Genomic DNA, 16,539 nt, shown 5'->3' on the forward strand with positions numbered 1-16,539 from the left:
GTGTGTGTGTGTGTGTGTGTGTGTGTGTGTGTGTGTGTTTGATGTGTAGACTGTGTAGGAGACTGTTGCCGTCTTGCTTTATTGCTTTCTGCCCTACTTTCTTGATACAGAATCTCTGACTGAACCTGGAACTCATAGTTTCAGACAGGGCTGTCTGTCTTGAGACCCCAGTAATCCTCTTGTCTCTGGCCCTGCCATCAGGACTTATGCTAACAGGCACAACTTGGTTGCTGGGGATGGAACTCAGGTCCTCATGTTTATACAGCTAACTTTTCTCTCTCCTGGCCCCTCTCCTCATCATGAGGGTGTGGTTAGTGAGTGGCAAGAGCTGAGCTGTTGCATCTCAAGGGCCATTTGCTGACTGAGTCTTTTAGGGTCTCATTTCCAGTTTCAGTCACAACACAGGCAGGGGATTTAGAATGCTGTGTTCTGTAAGGAGAAGCAACATGATAGGTTCTAGGCTCCCATGACGTGTTAGTATGACCTCTACACTTTCCACATACTCACCTACTTATTAAGAGTTTAAGTTTAAAATAGAACATTAAGGGAAGTTGATATTTTAGATGGTGATGTGAAATTACTTCATGGAAAATCAATACTAAATAAAAACTAAAACGCAGTGTTAAATTATGTCAGCTAGTTTAATTGGTTCTGTGTTTCTGAACAGTTAATGTAGGGTTTTATTTTTCTCGTTATATCTGCACAGAATTATCTAGAAGATTAGGTGAGATTACAAACATGAAAACGTTCTGTGAAGTCAAAGGCTTACTGGCCAGGAGACAGAGAGGCACCAGAACATTTTCTGAGAGGCTTCTGTGTTTGGATTGCAAGTTGGTCTGAGCAGATGGTATCTAAGCTTCCTTTCAACCAGGAGCCCCATGAGGCCAGATCTTCCTTGGGTGAACCCTCCAATGTGCTGCACCTGAGCGCAAACCTTTCAAAAGGAGGCCCCTATTTTATGTGAGTGATCTGGACCTAAATGTTTTCATCATTAGAATAATGTAAGGTTAATTTCCCCCAGAGGGCTACCCTTAAAGAGAACAGATCTCTCCATCTATCTTGGCAGCTCCCCCCCCCCTCTTCTTCCCCCCTCTCCTCTCCCCTCCTCTACTCCTCATCCCTTGATCTCTCTCCTCCTCCCATTCTTTGCCTTGCCCTCTATGTTCTCTCTCCTTCTTCTTTCTCCTGCTTTTGTTTCTTAGGTTCAGAATGGCTTGCTCTTGCTGAGAGTGTCTCTGTTTAGTGTTTTATGGCAGTGTTTTGACTTTCTTTAGATTGTTTTAGCACATCAAATCTTTGTGCCAAATTCTTTTGGATATTGTTTTCAGACTAATATTGTGAGTTGATGTAAGGATAAAAACCGCTTTAGAATGTAAGAAGGCTACATGTAACTATAACGGTGTTAATGCAACCAAATAACCATGGAGAGATTGTCAGCCATTCTCTATATATGCAGCACCGCACTTATTATTTTAACATAAAAGATAATGGTTTTTAACCATGCTCAGGGACAGCATTACAATTTGTATTCACTCGAGTTGATAACTTTGAAATTCTGTTTTATACATTTATTTGTTTTTAAAAAAAAGAAAGCAAAGATCTTTAACTATATGCATTTTTACTACATTATTTAATAATTTCTGTTATATAATTTTAAATGATCTAAATTTGCACCCAATGTCAATCATATCACATTAGAAGTAACACTTGGGTGTGCCCTTAGCAGCATCTTTCTTTATTTTTATCTGATATTTCTGGAACCTCAGTTCAGTCAAACTTTCTACTTTATAAAACTGAAAAGTACAACAGTACCTAAGAAAGAAAAGAACACAAGCATTTGAGCAAACACTCCCAACTTCCTTTAAATATGCATTTCATGTGTGTCTAGCTAGTTTGTGCTGCATTTTCCTTCATGCATCGGCTCTTCTGGGTTCAAGAGAGAAAGGTAAAGTGGCAAAGTGTGGGTTTGCCTGATGTGCACCACAAAGGAAGCTCGGGCTGGCATGGTAGCAACCCGACAGTGGAAACCTAGTGAGCTGAGTGGAGATGTGCTAAGGTACAGCTATTTATAGAGTTTTCTCTCTCTCTCTCTCTCTCTCTCTCTCTCTCTCTCTCTCTCTCTCTCTCTCTCACTAGTTTCTAATGTAATATTTCCACTTTTAAAGAAGATGCTGTAGAATAAATATTTTTGGATAACATGAGTGGAGTGGAAGACTCAATTCGTAGTCAATATCCATTACTTCTCTAAAATGTCAACAAGACACTTAGACATATGCAGTTAACAATTTCTTCTCAGAGAAAAGAACAGAGACCTGAGCATTTCTCACAGGATTCGGTTTTAAATGGAGTCATTTGGGTGACCTTGCTCCACAACTTCTAAACAGCTATGCAAATTCAAGGTAAGTGTTACTACTGTCAAAGCACGTCTTTGAGCACTGCCCAAATCATCATAAAGGAAGAGGAAATTGTTCTTAAAATATCATGATTATTAACATGCTCATTATTAGCAAGTCAATTTATAAACTAGCCCTTTGGATCATCAGGAATGGTGTCCAGGGGTCTGACCCACTGTGGGTCAATAGTAGCCATTGAAAGAAACTATCCTACATGCACATCCGTGCTTAATGCCAGTCCATCCACAGTTATCTAGGAAGTGGAATTGAGTCAGATGTTCATTATCTAAAGACTGGATTATGAAAATGCACTTCATATATAATGAAGTATTAACCCAGGCATAAAGAATATAAAATGATAGAATTTGCAGTCAAATGGATGGATGGAACTGAACAAAATTATACTGTGTGAGATTACCAAGGCCACAAAAGACAAACACCATATGTCCATATGAGGGCCCTAGCTTCCAATATTTTTTGTTTGTTTTCTGTGGAGTACACATGGAATCTGGGAGACTAGAAACAGATCATTGGTGTGTGTGTGTGTGTGTGTGTGTGTGTGTGTTGGGATACGGTAGGGATAGTATAACACAACTGAAATTAAAGTAGAGAAGGGAACACTGGCAGGTGACCAGAATGGAAAAGAAAAGTTAAAGGAGTCCTTACCCACAATGATGTGTGTGCATGGAAGGGCTGCTTAGGGACATACTGTATTCAATCCAAGACTATGATTGGGGAGACGGTATGCACGTGATGTGAAAGAACAGAGGGTGTATGCTGGGAAGTAATGGTTTAACTGGGGATAGAGATGGAGATGGCGGTAGAAGAGGGAGAGAGTAAGGGGTGGAGTAACCAAAACTAAGGGAGTATGGAAAAGCCTCATGAAACAACACTAGTTCGTGAGCTAATAGAAAAAATGGAATTGGATAGACATATACCACATTAGTGAACGATGCTAACTAATCTAAGAAGACATGGGTGATTTGTTGTGGGAAATATTAAAAAAGAATGACAAATTCCCGCCCTTGTGCCGGCAACTCTCTGCCTTGGCGGTCTGACTGGCCTGTTCTTATCTCATAGAGACTCTCTGTCCTGGAGCTCCTGAAACATCTCCACTCAGCTCACTAAGTTTCCACTGTCGGGTTGCTACCATGCCAGCCCAAGCTTCCTTTGTGGTGCACATCAGGCAAACCCACACTTTGCCACTTTACCTTTCTCTCTTGAACCCAGAAGAGCCGATGCGTGAAGGAAAATGCAGCACAAACTTAGTTCAGAAACAATTGCTGGCACAACAACTAAAATCCTAATTTAATCCTTATTAAATCTAAATCCTCCAGTGGTGAAATCCTGATGGATCTGCCATTGAAACTGAGAGACACTTGTAATTACATCCTGTCCTCACGTGATCCCCATCCAGAAGGACCTAACTCTCTCCTGCTTCCTCTCTTCCCCTCTCCAACCCATAAGTCCTACCTACTCTCTCAGGAATTGGCTCCTTTAATCATTTAATCATTTAGGGGGACTGGTTCACAAGAAGTCACCTGAGTATGACTCACTCCTGGTCTGCAACCCCTCCCAGGAGAGTAGAATGAGCACCAACATACAAACAGCACCAGGCCCATCCACAACAGTGATTAAATGAAAATCACAGTGCCATGCATGGGATACCCTTCCACGAGTTATTGGTTAGGGAGGTCCCCAACGCATACAAAACAGCATGGGCTATTGATGTTGTTTTTGGTTGCCCACCATAACTGAATGCTAAGACCTTATTCTTTAGGACACTACACAATTTGGTTGTAAAAAAATGGAGAAATTCTTGAAATGACCAGGAAACTGTCCCTGCTGGGTAGCATTTATAGTTCTAGAGGACTCCAGGCAAAGATACAGAGGACAGGAGCAGAGCTGTGTCATGCAGGAGCGGGGATGTAACAGGAGCAAGCTGTAACATGGCTGTGACATGCTGGAGCAGGCCTGTGATATACTGGAGCATGGCTGTGACATTCTGGTACATGGCTGTGACAAGCTGGAACATGGCTGTGACATGCTGGAATATGGCTGTGACATGCTGGAGCAGGGCTATGATATACTAGAGCAAGGCTGTGACATGCTGTCTTCTGGGTCCAACATGAATGCACAGTAGCTTTACCTGCCTAAGACCCACACAAGATCATGTTCCTTTACAATACCAGCAGGGAGGGGAGAGAGGCTCTGGGGGTCTCAGTCCTAGCTAGCTAAGAGCTATTGATAGCTGATAGCTGCAGGAGGATGGAGAGTCACTTTTCTTTGAGATGTGTGTGTGTGTGTGTGTGTGTGTGTGTGTGTGTGTGTGTGTGTCCCATGCCCCAGTGCATAATGATAGCACCAATTGGAGTCAGGAAGTGAAAATAGGTAAAGTTTTTGAAAAGAGAAAGATCGACCTTTATTACCACTATCCCTAGAGCAATGCAGAATGACAGTGACTTACACAGCATTACATTGTACCAAGCATCAGCAGTACCCTGCAGGTGATTGACAGCACACAGAAGGATGTGCATAGCTCATGTGGAAATTCACTGCATTTTACATATTGTCTATATATTTTATCTTATTGTAAAAATGGTTTCTCAGTTCCTGAATCTGGGGCTATTAAAGAGTGAGCATACACTTCTGTAGTGTACTCTACCACTGCACTATAGTCTTAGCATGTATTTCTACTTTATTTTTTACTGCTACTTTGGATGAAAGAATGCCACGAATAGACCCTAGTAATAGGAATTTACGTTGGAACTGATAAGGCTTAGGATATTTCCCTTTTTTAGAATCTTAGAATTTTTTATTTAAAAATGTATGAGACATAGAGATTTCTGAAAACATTTTGTTTTACACCAAAAGTGCTGATGTTGAGAAAAGATCTTGAACTCATGGCAATCCTCCTGCCTCAGCTTCCTGAGTGCTGGGATTAAATGCATGGATTGCTATACCCAAGTTCATAGTTTTGTCCCCATCTATTCTCTACATTTTACATTCTTTTGGATTTTCTTTTACCTGTGAAGGACTCTGTAGAAACATTTGCGGTTCCTGGAGCAACAAGCTCTGGTATCAAAGCCAACACATGCTGGCTTCAGGAACGTGGACTGCACTTGACACCTTAACTACTCTTAATTATTTTTTCTTACATTCATAATTTTTTGTCTTATCTGTAATAATTAATGTATATAAAAGTACTGCTAAATTTAAAGATTTCACCAAAAAAAAAATGGAATTTGGGCTAGAAGCTTAATTTGTGGTATAAACATTAGAGATTCTACCTTCATGTATCCCTCCCTCCATTTTTCATTTCATATCATGGCTTCTAAAATCTCAGGTAGAAAAACAAACAAACAAACAAACAAACAAACAAACACAGGCCTCCAAGGGAGCAGGTTTTCCTTTACAGTGAAAAAGTCCTGGGCCCCTCAGCCCCAGAGTAGGTCATTTATCCAGTTCTGCATTGTCTATGTTCTATTCTATGGACTATAGGGTAGACCCACTATAAATTGACTATCTTTCAGTAAGTTAATTGTTATTTTCTGTGCTGTGGCTTAATTCAGAATCCAAGGTGTCATCAATCAATAATGTCTAATGAGAAAGCTCCTAAAGTTGGCATGAAGGTATAACCACACACTTGAAGTTTAAACATTCAGGATATAACATCCATAAGCAGCTTTGGCTATTCTAGACATAAAATGGCAGAAGTCGGGTCCAAAGCTAAACCTTAAAACACTGGCCCTGGAACACGTTCCACCTGTGCACTGCGAGTCTCATCAACCTCATCTTTCCTATCCATCGATTCTGAGAATCTCATCTCAACCGTAAAACCAAAGCAGGGAGCTGTCAATCATGGGAGTAAGTCCCTAATTCTCCATTTCTGGGTTTTCTCATTTTTGCCTGATCTTTTTCCTGCCCTTATATTTCATTCACAAGCCCAGGAATAGTACTCAAACTCTAATTGAGTCAGGGTAGCAACAGCGGACCTGCAGTTCTCAGCATTCTCAGTAGGAATTGTGCTGGGTATGGGTATTTTCCTTCCAATTATATTCGCTCGTGATTTCTGTTTGAAGAAGAAAGCTTTTATTTTCCAAAAAAGTTTGTGTTTGAGTTTTTAAAAATTTTTTCACTTATATTTTAAGGATGTTTTTAGGTAAGAAAGGGAAACAAAAGAGAAAGAAAGAAAGAAAGAAAGAAAGAGAGAGGGAAAGAAAGAAAGAGAGAAAGAAAGAAAGAAAGAAAGAAAGAAAGAAAGAAAGAAAGAAAGAAAGAAAGAAAGAAAGAAAGAAAGGATCAAGTACTCAGAATGCCAGTGTCCTGTAGTATTTTTTAACAGTTCTGAATGTTCCTAAAACTTTTCTGTAGTGTTTTCCCACTAGTCAGTGCTGTTGGGAACAAAAGGAGGGATTTGGGAGGTAAATAAAGAAAGCTCTGATCCTGCAGTGAAACTGCTCAGGTCTCTGTGGCTCTCTCTGCAGTGCCCTTTGCAGGTCTCCTCACATGACTCTTGGGCAGGATGCTAATTGTCACAAACAGCAGGACACTTCAGCTTTCTGCAGAATGCACATCTCTCTAGCTATCTCTGCAAAAGTCCTTGTTAGTAAAATCTACTTGATTCCCACGGGGCAGCAATGCAGAAACTGCTACTCCTACGCACAGGTCTAGCATAAAAGTATAATGAGATTCAACAAAAGAAACTTTGGGCTTGAACATTAATCTTCCGTTTATCAGGATGTGACCCAAGAATACCTGATCTGACTTTCTGCATTGTTATTCATGGAGTTCTTTGTCCTCCTGTGGAAGGAAACCAAGGTTAGCCCTCTTTCAATGGCGCGGTCTTCAATTTGGAAAATGTCATGGTGGCAGCCAGAGATGTAGAGAGGGACCTCCATTCTGATGCCAAAGATCAACCTTGTGCAGATTCCTGCATGGAAATACAGGGGACTTTGTGCTTTCCTTTGTAACCTACACTGAGATACCTTGTCCTTGAATAGTGTTTGGTTTTCTAAATCGAATCTCAAATCTGCTTAAGAGAAATTCCACATCCACATAAATTGCATAGACAACACAAAGGTACTTGCTCATTTTTTCCACTGTTTATGAATTTTAACAACAACAGCACCTGTACTTTACATAAACTCATGATCCGAAGCTCATTGAGACACGATTTTTCCTTTTTAAATGCAAGGTTCACTGAACTAACCAGACAGAGTATGTTTAGATACACTCTTAACTCATCAGTTACAGTTTGTATTTGTATTTGTATTATATTTGTATTAGTTTGTGTTTGGGGAGACTTACAATGGAAGAGAAGGACGTACCCACCTGCACACCATATAGAGCTATTGCCTGGGGAGGCACACCCCTTGCCCTCCCTGTAGGAGGGCTCTCCACACGTCTCCCTCCTAAGGTAGCAGTATTTGAGTGAACAGCACAGACAGGAAGGACACTTTCACCTTCCTGTCCTCCTCGAAGCATGTCATTCAACCCAGAAAGAACTTTTCTGATCTTCTCTAGAGACAAATAGTAAGATTCTCATGAGAGAAGTGCTTTCCCCTAACAGACAAGGAGCATCCTTATCTCTGAAGGTACAGGGACACAGAAAGGAGTGTGAGCAGCCAGGCTCAGTGACACTCCTCACACTGCGTTACTATAAGCTATAGGCTCTGTCCAATGACACATCTCCAATGCTACCCACTTCTTCATCAAAACTAGTATTACAAATGTACAGGAGATTTCTGCTTCATGAAAACTTATCTTAAATCCAGCTACATGTTTTTCTCTTGCTAACTTATCTCTTATCATAGAAACTTTAGCCATGAACATGGACTGGAGGAACAAAGACATTTCTCATTCCTTTTGTGTTAAAGTCCACTTTCCTGTTTAAAGATGTGTGTGGCCATTAAGGTTTTCTTTGTTTCTTTCTCAGTGAAATGGTTAGGAGTTGCTTATGGAAGAATGCTAGCTGGGCTTACAATCAATATCTCACAGTGGTTTTACAAGAGCTTGAGATTGTAGTAGCAACACTTTTTGGTGACACCCAGGAGAGTTTCTATTTTGACTTTTAAGCAGAGATTGCAAAGACTAAAGGATAATTTACGTAGGAAATAGTAAATGGACTTATAGATTGCGAACGTAGGTTCCCCTTTGCTTGCACCTACACGTAACTGCTTGTTTCTTCAGAATAAAACTTTGAAGATGGCAGCACTTGGCAGACTGTGGGGATATTTTTGAAAAACTCTGTGGTGAGGAGATAAAAATGTTTTTGGTTTGGAGTTAATAATTATTTGACAAAATATTCCTATCTACATTTCAATACCTCTGTCAGGCAGGAGATGATGTGCAAAAACAAGGTAGAGTAAAATATTAAATATTAATCTCTGAATTTAAAAATGGAACCAGTGTCCATGATCTGGCAAGGATGAGTGGAGAATAGCTGTTTTGCCTCCTGGCTGTCTTCCAATAGTTCTAAAACCCACAGTCCGGCATGGGCTAGCTTCATGCCTTGGTGTCATAAGTTAATATGCCCATGAAAGACTTCCCATCAGTGAAGAAACTCATAATTGGTCAAAATACTGAGAATAAGTCACTGTTGCATGTACAGGTCTAAGTAGGTCATCAATATCAAGTTCTCAAGTCTCAGGGAACATCATGTAAAGGGGACAGAAATAAGAGCTGGCAGATGGAGAACAATGTTATGAGATGCTCTGTTCTGCATAGACACGGCCATTACAATCATGAACACACACCATCTGTGCTTACTTACGCAAGATCTCACAAGGTTGGGTCCTATTGACATTCTGTCATCATGTGAGGAGCTCTTGGGAACATGCTCCTCCATGAAGAGCCATTGGTAGTTAATGGCTGCTGGAGGAGGACATATTCAGTGATAGGTGAACTATTTATAGTAGTATATAGTATAGTAGGAACATAAATACACACATTTATGTTCCTATAAATATCTTCTCACCTATGACACGCAGGGGACCCCAATTAAATACAGTAGATAGATATATATATACATAGACACAAATGAAAGTAGAAAGGATGCTATTTGAGAAGTGGGGTCCAGTGGGAAGGGGAGGGGAACACATAATGGTAATAGAGTGGATATAATCAAAACAAATTACACATATGTATGAAAATGCCAAAAAGAAACTAATAATAAGAAGGATAAACGTTGTTTGTTTATTTAATTTTTAACATTTATTATCATGTGGTAGGAGTTTGTATTCTATGGCACATCTATAAAGGTCAAAGGACAACCTTATGGAGTCAGCTCTATCATGCCATTTTGACACAGGTTCCAGGGACAGAACTCAGACTGCCAATATTGTTTGCCAAGTGCCTTTATCTCATGAACTGTCTTGTCACCAACTTTGGCTTATTTAGACTAACCTGTGGGAGGGTTACATCTCCATGCCTACATCAGGACAGATGGTGCCAGAGGATACAATGAATATAAACCTGGATTTTTCCCACATCAGAGCCCTTTTTGTTTTTCTCCTTGTAATCAACACACCTCTTCTCCATCTGTGGCCACAAATCCAGGGGGAACCTGGCACAAGTAGTCATGTCTCCCCGGGGAACCACCTAACATGCAAGGTTCTGAAAGAGAAGGCTGAACAAAAAGGGAGGCCTTCCAGATGGAAACGACATATGCATTTGTTTAGGTAATAAATGGAGCACACAGAAGAGAGTTTTGGCTAAGCATTTGCTAAGACTGCAAACTCAGGGACATTAGCAAAGAGTAGTTTTAGTCACAGCAGGCCACTGAGCTTTTAAAATGTGTTCAGTGTATGCTGGGATGTCCTGTAAGTAAAACACATAGCAGAATTTGAAGAGGCTATAAAAAGGATAGGAACATATTTCATTGGTGTTTTTTTATATGATATTCTAAGTTAACTGAAGTAAGTCATCAAAACTAATCTAAATGACTTTCTTTTATTCAGTATAGCCAACCAACAATTTGAAATTACTTCTGGCTTGCATTTGTGATTCTCACAGTATTGCTACTGGAATTTGCTGCCCTCGAGAGGAAGACTCTTTAAGAAATGCTTCATGTAGAAGCAATAAAAGGAAATAATACTCAAATGTGGTCTCTTGCTATAGCAACGAACGAACAAACAAACAAACAGAAAACCCAAGATACCAAATTGAGCCAAATAATGACTCTTATGCATTGAGTATGTGACAGTCACTGGGTTCTCTCTTAATCCCACACGCACCTTGGTCTGTCTCTGTTTTCTGCCTTACAGATAAGAAAGACAGAAGTTTAGCAATTGGGTATGGCTGTGAAACATTTAGGAGGTGGAGCCTCAATAAAGGAAGTGCGTCACCGGGCACAGGCTTTGAGGTTTTGTAGCCTGCCCCCATTTGTCTGTACTTTGCTTCCTAACAACGGATGCAATGTGACTTACTTTCCTGCTGCTATGCTGGCCCCCCAAGAATGGACTGTTTCCCCTCAGACTGCAATCCACACAGGTCCCTCCTCCCTTAGACTCTCCCCTTCTCAGGTATTTGGTTCTAATGTTGAGGAAAGTAACTAACATGCTGGTGCCCTTGCACTTGGCCAAAGAAACAGAGATCAAAGTGAGTAACTCACGGGAGACTCTGACAATAGAAATAATAGGAACATTATAACTAAAGACCAGTAGGCTCTGAACAGCAAGGACTTAAGCCAGGTTTGACTCAACACATGGGGGTGGTAAGAATGGTAGAATAAAACCCTGAGTCCTAAGCTAGGGTTTTAATGGTTAAAAGAAAATCCCCGAGTCTCCAAACTCACCAGAGTTTGTTTGTTTCAGCAATATATATATATATATATATATATATATATATATATATATATACAGAGAGAGAGATTGAGAGAGAGAGAGAGAGCTTCCAACTACATGTAAGTCATTGTCTACTATATGTAAGGCACTTACATACAGCAATGTAAAAATAACTATAAAACGCAACCCCAGCCTCCCATCACTATGAGCAAGCCCCGGAAGCCACCAGGAAGTAGCAAGGTTGGTGTGGTGGAATAGCAGCACCTCTATGGGGTTCTCAGCCTCACACTCTTTCTCACCCAGGATCTTTACTGTGACTGTAGACAAACCACTTCTGTCTTCTCGCACCAGGTTTTCTTATCTGTGAAGCTCCTGTGCATTTATCTGTCTATTCAAAGGTGTAGTCTTATGTATCAGGCTCCTTGAACCTCACTCTGTGGCAGAGGATGGCTTTGCGTTTCTTTTGACTCCATCTCTTATGTGCGGCCATGCCTGACTTGTGTGATCTGGGGATGGTATCGAGGGCTTTGACTCTGCTAGGCAAAAGCTTGCCCCGCCGAGCTATATCCCTAGTTCCTGGTGTACCGTTGTCTTTCCTAATCGTCATAGAAGATGAAAGGAAAAAAAATCCAGAAGAGCATCCTATTGATGCCCCTGAAATTATGACTGAATTGTGTCCTTCTAAACCCTTTCAGAGTTGAAAATTTCATGAATCGAAAGTGAATTTAGCTCAGCCACACAGTTCAGTACAGGGAGGCAGTCTGGGTATTTTTTGATCTCAAAGCTAACTAGTCACTGCTGCTCATGGCTGCTGCCCAGTACCAAAAACAAAACAAAAAACAAAACCAAAACCAAACCAAAACAAACAACCCCCAGCATCCTGTTGCGTATTGCTAGCTGAGAGGACAAGGTTAAAATGAAAACTCAACTTGTAGCTTTCTCTGAGCATGATCAGCCTAACGTGATCACACCAGCAGCGCTTAGAACATTGGGAAAGTGCAAGACTAAGAATGGAGAACAGCAGTGTGCAAATCAGCTTTGTGACCTGCCCTGTGATATATCAGACTTAGGAGTTCATTCACTAGCTGGGCTGAGGCAAGTAGAGAATGGAGCCACTGTTGTGAGGATGCAAGGTCTACAGACACGGCCAGGCATCCCGGTTTGCTTTCTGTCGCTGTGCTGAACATCATGGCCAAAAGTAATTCGGGGAAGGAAAGGGTTTACTTCATCTTCCATGTTTCAGTTCATCATTGAGAAAGTCAGAGCAGGAACTCAAGCAGGATCAGAGGAGCTGATCATTGGCTTTGACACCCATTGCTCTGTATCACAATTCTGTGGTTGCTTTTGGATGAAGTCAGGCCTACCTCCCTATGGGTGCTGTCAATCATGTGGGCTGAGCCCTCCCACAGTAATCATCAAGAGAATTCCTCAGAAACATAACCTCGAGCCAATTTGATTGAGGCAATTCTTCCACTGAGAGGTTGTTCTATGTCGTGTCATGTTGACAATAAAAACTAAGCCAGTACCTCAGGCTTCTAGCTCAATTCTAGTCACACCCAATTGAGAAAGCCATTGACTGTGTTAGCCATTTTTAAAACTCATTGAGAGGATTCTGGTAGGATGAATAAGCTGTTAAAGGCGTAAGACACATGCCTGGTGACCCCAATTCTATCTACAGAAATCACCAGTCAACCTGGTTGGGCCCATATAGTGAAGGGGAGAACTGACTTGCATGCTCTGTCCTCTGATCTCTTCCTGTTCATGCTTACACATCCACACACAGATACACACACACACACACACACACACACACACATAACAAAATAGTTTTTAAAAGTTATCATGGATAAGTCCCAACAATACATTTACAATATAACTCAAACTCAGAGATTATTGTAGAAGAGAGGAACAAAGAAATTATAAGAGGCAAAGGAACAGTGAACTTGCTGTGAAATTGTATCTCTTAGGAATGTCAGAAACTACACCAGTAAAATCTTACCAACATGGCTGCCTAAACACGACCTGCATGAGGATGACATCAAGAGGCATTCTAACTAGATGGAGGAAGGTCACAAGACCTCACTACTACATAAAGAACTACCAGGGATGCCGGGAGCTTTCCCCAGGAAAGAGCACATCAAGTGCTTTTCCAATACCAAATAGTCAGCTCTGAAGATATGGATAAAGGTAACTTCCTATGCTAAGTTCATATTTCTTAAGATAATGCTATAAATTTGGTGTGCTCAGCATATTTAATTAGTGAGAAGGTGTAGCCTTGTGAGTTAGTGTGGTTGGAGGGTCATAAGGACACACATTCTTTGACACGGGGTCTGTACTTGTTCTCTTGCTGCCTGGAGTGTGATGTTTGAGGTTTGGAATAAAACCTCGATGACTGTATCCATAATAAGATTTTGGGAAGCTACCATGAAGATGCAGACCCAGGCTCTCCTGCAGTTGCAAGCGCTGTCTTTCTGTTCTTTTTTTGTTGTTGTTCTTTTTTTTTTTTTTTTCTGTCTTTTTAGTCTCAGGCAAACAGAGCTGCCTAAGCCCTTCCTCAGAGTCCTTCACCTCTGTTGGCATTCCCAGAAGTGGACAGGGGAGTTTATTCTAACAGCTTTTTTAGCCTTGTAGACCATTCTTCCCTTACCAGGACACACATTATTAAGGCTACAGGGATGAAGATTCTGTCAATGGGCTCATTGCCTTTGAACAAGGCAGGTGAGTGAGATGTAAGCAGACCATGGGCAATGTGGACAGGTTACTTAGACAGGTATGCACTGAGCTGCTAAGAGCCATGAGAGGAAAGGTATTAGAGAAAAGATTTCTGGGAGAGCCACAAAGCCAGATTATAAATCACTATATGAAGATTGAGTTCTAATAGTCCTTTTTCATTTAGTTATAAAGTATTTTATCTATGTTTTTATTTTCCTATGTTTTCAGTTTTCAAAATGGTAAATCAAAACTCTTGGGCTATGGAGATGGTTTAGTGGGTGAGCTTGACAAGGATAAGGTCTTGTGTCTATATCCCTAATCCCGATGTAAACACTGAGTGTAACCATACATTCCTGTCAACATTGCTTTGAGGTGGAGACGGGTCAATGCCTGGTGTTTGCTGCCAGCCAGTCAGAGTATCAGAAATGGCAGGCTCAAGTTTAGTGAGAGATCTTATCTCAAAACAGAACAACACCAGAACGAAAGGGTGGAAAACAACAGAAGAAAAAAGATGCTGACCTTTGGCCTCCATGTGCAGATACAGGCACAAGTGCACTTTTTCCATCTCTCTGTCTCTCCACAGCTCATGCAGGTTTTAGAAAGCCTTGCTGGGAGTTGTAGGTGCTGTCATCATAGCAGTTGGATGTGTAAAAGAAAATGTGTGCCTTTAGCCAGATGGACCATAAAGAGACCTTGCTCATCATTAGGGAGGCATACATAGAGTCAGATTAAAGGAAGAGGCCCAGCCCCACTCCCTGCCAGTTCTCTAACCTTATCTCTCCCCAACAAGCTTTGCTGTAATATTACTGGTATTGGGAATGCTGCAGGCAGCCTTATTCCCACTGAAGGTAGAAAATGGAAACAATTGGCTGCTAATTTGTGTGCAGCAGGAGATGCTCCAGGGCTTCTCAAGGTCTCTGGATCTGCCTGGTAACAACCCTGTTGTCTGGGCAGGTCCTATCCTCCCTTCCTTACATGCCAATCTCAGTCTGAGCATTCGCTCATGCAGCCACGTGGCAAAAAGCCCTGTGATACCACTGGAAGGCCTCTCAAGGACAGGGCATCTTGTGAATGGGCCATTTGAAACCTCCACTCCATCTCATTCAAGTCTTTTGGGAAAGAGGTGCAGGTGATGTCCTTGAATGTTAGAAGCTCTGGAGTAGCCAATTGCTGTCCTATGGAGTGTTCCCATCTCAGGTCACTACTATACGTGCTTGGGGTTCTTGTGCTGAGTTTTGGTCATCTCTGCTTTAACCGACACCTTATAGGTTAAGCAGGGTGGAGAAGGCAGAAATAAAAGTAGGGTATAACTTCCTTTTGCATTCAAGAGTCCTTAAAATAAGTATGTAGTTTCTAAAAACTTTAATAGTCAGTCATTTTCCAGGCATAAGTTGAGCCTTTACTTAATAATAGTATATTACACTAGTAATATGTGCTAATGTGGCTGGTGATCTTCTGGAGCCAGTTAATAAATGAAAAAAACAACTACCAAGATTTGTGGGAACTGTGAGAGAGAATCAAGGGAGAATTCATTTTAGAAAGAAAATCAAGAAAAGTCTATTGTGCCCTTAAATCAATCCCAGTAAGGGAAGTCAGGTTGCTGTCAATTCCCATGTTAAGCCAGGATATCTTTCTCAAAGGATCTCAGTACTCAATCCATGAGGATCTGAGAATGTGCATTTGTCAGCCTGTCTCCTCTTCTTCCTCCTCCTCCTTCTCCTTCCTCCTCCTCCTCCTCCTCCCTTTCTTCTTCCTCTGCCTCCTCCTCCTTTTCTTCTTCTCTTCTCTGTGTAGCCTTGGCTTTGGCTGTCCTGGAACTCACTCTGTAGACCAGGCTGGTCTCAGACTCACAGAGATCTGCCCACCTTTGCCTTCTGAGTGTTGGAATTAAAGACATGCACCACTACCACCCGGCAACCAGAAGCTCCTTGAAGGGACAACGTCTAACTCTCCAGGAACTGGTGACCCTCGGGGTTGCTGGTTCTGGACTACATCACAAAGGAGATGACTAGCATGTATGAATGCTTCCCAGGGTAATCAATATCCCTTCTGATCAAACATTTTTATAAGTCTGGAGGTCAAACAAAAAATGTCTGGATGTAATCAACAAGGCAGAGCCTCTCCCTTCAACTACCTTCTTCCTATTTGGATGTCTTTTCTGTCTTCTGGTGAGGTACAGTTCACTCAGCTCTGACACAAGCTCTAGGTTGGAAGTGTGTCAGGAGGAGCTCATGAAAGACAGCAAGGGGAAGGAGGGTCTTTTGTGTGTCATACATTCCCTCCTGGTCGCATCTCTTTGCCTGTCCATTGTCCTTGTCCCTCAGTTCATTCTTTGTTCAGACCCCAGAGTTGTTATTCATGTAAATGTCCTCTCATGGCTTCCAGAGTTTTCTTAGCAATGCCATTTACCAAAGAGCAATGAAACAGACAGAAATTCAAGTTACAGAGGGCTCTGTGACTTGTAGACACACACACAACCATTCCCATAGCTCTGAAGACAGAATTGGAAAAAGTTGCCACACGAGGAAAGCTAGGCTAAAGAGAATTTATCTCTTTCAGGGACTGGGAACTCAGCTCTGTAATCCCAGTTATTTGGGAGATGGAGGCAGAAGGACCACAGGTACAAGACTAACTTAGGCTAGGGCAAA

At 41.5% G+C, this 16,539-nt stretch overlaps 1 protein-coding gene across 2 annotated transcripts in view; it reads right to left on the reverse strand.

Moving 5' to 3' along the window:
- Kcnmb2 (potassium calcium-activated channel subfamily M regulatory beta subunit 2) overlaps positions 1-16,539 on the reverse strand; it is a 300,378-nt gene that overhangs the window by 144,810 nt on the left and 139,029 nt on the right. The window lies entirely within an intron of this gene.

Source organism: Mus caroli, unplaced genomic scaffold (genome assembly GCF_978045245.1).
Source record: "Mus caroli unplaced genomic scaffold, Mus_caroli_1 scaffold_3, whole genome shotgun sequence".
Lineage (NCBI taxonomy): Eukaryota > Metazoa > Chordata > Mammalia > Rodentia > Muridae > Mus > Mus caroli.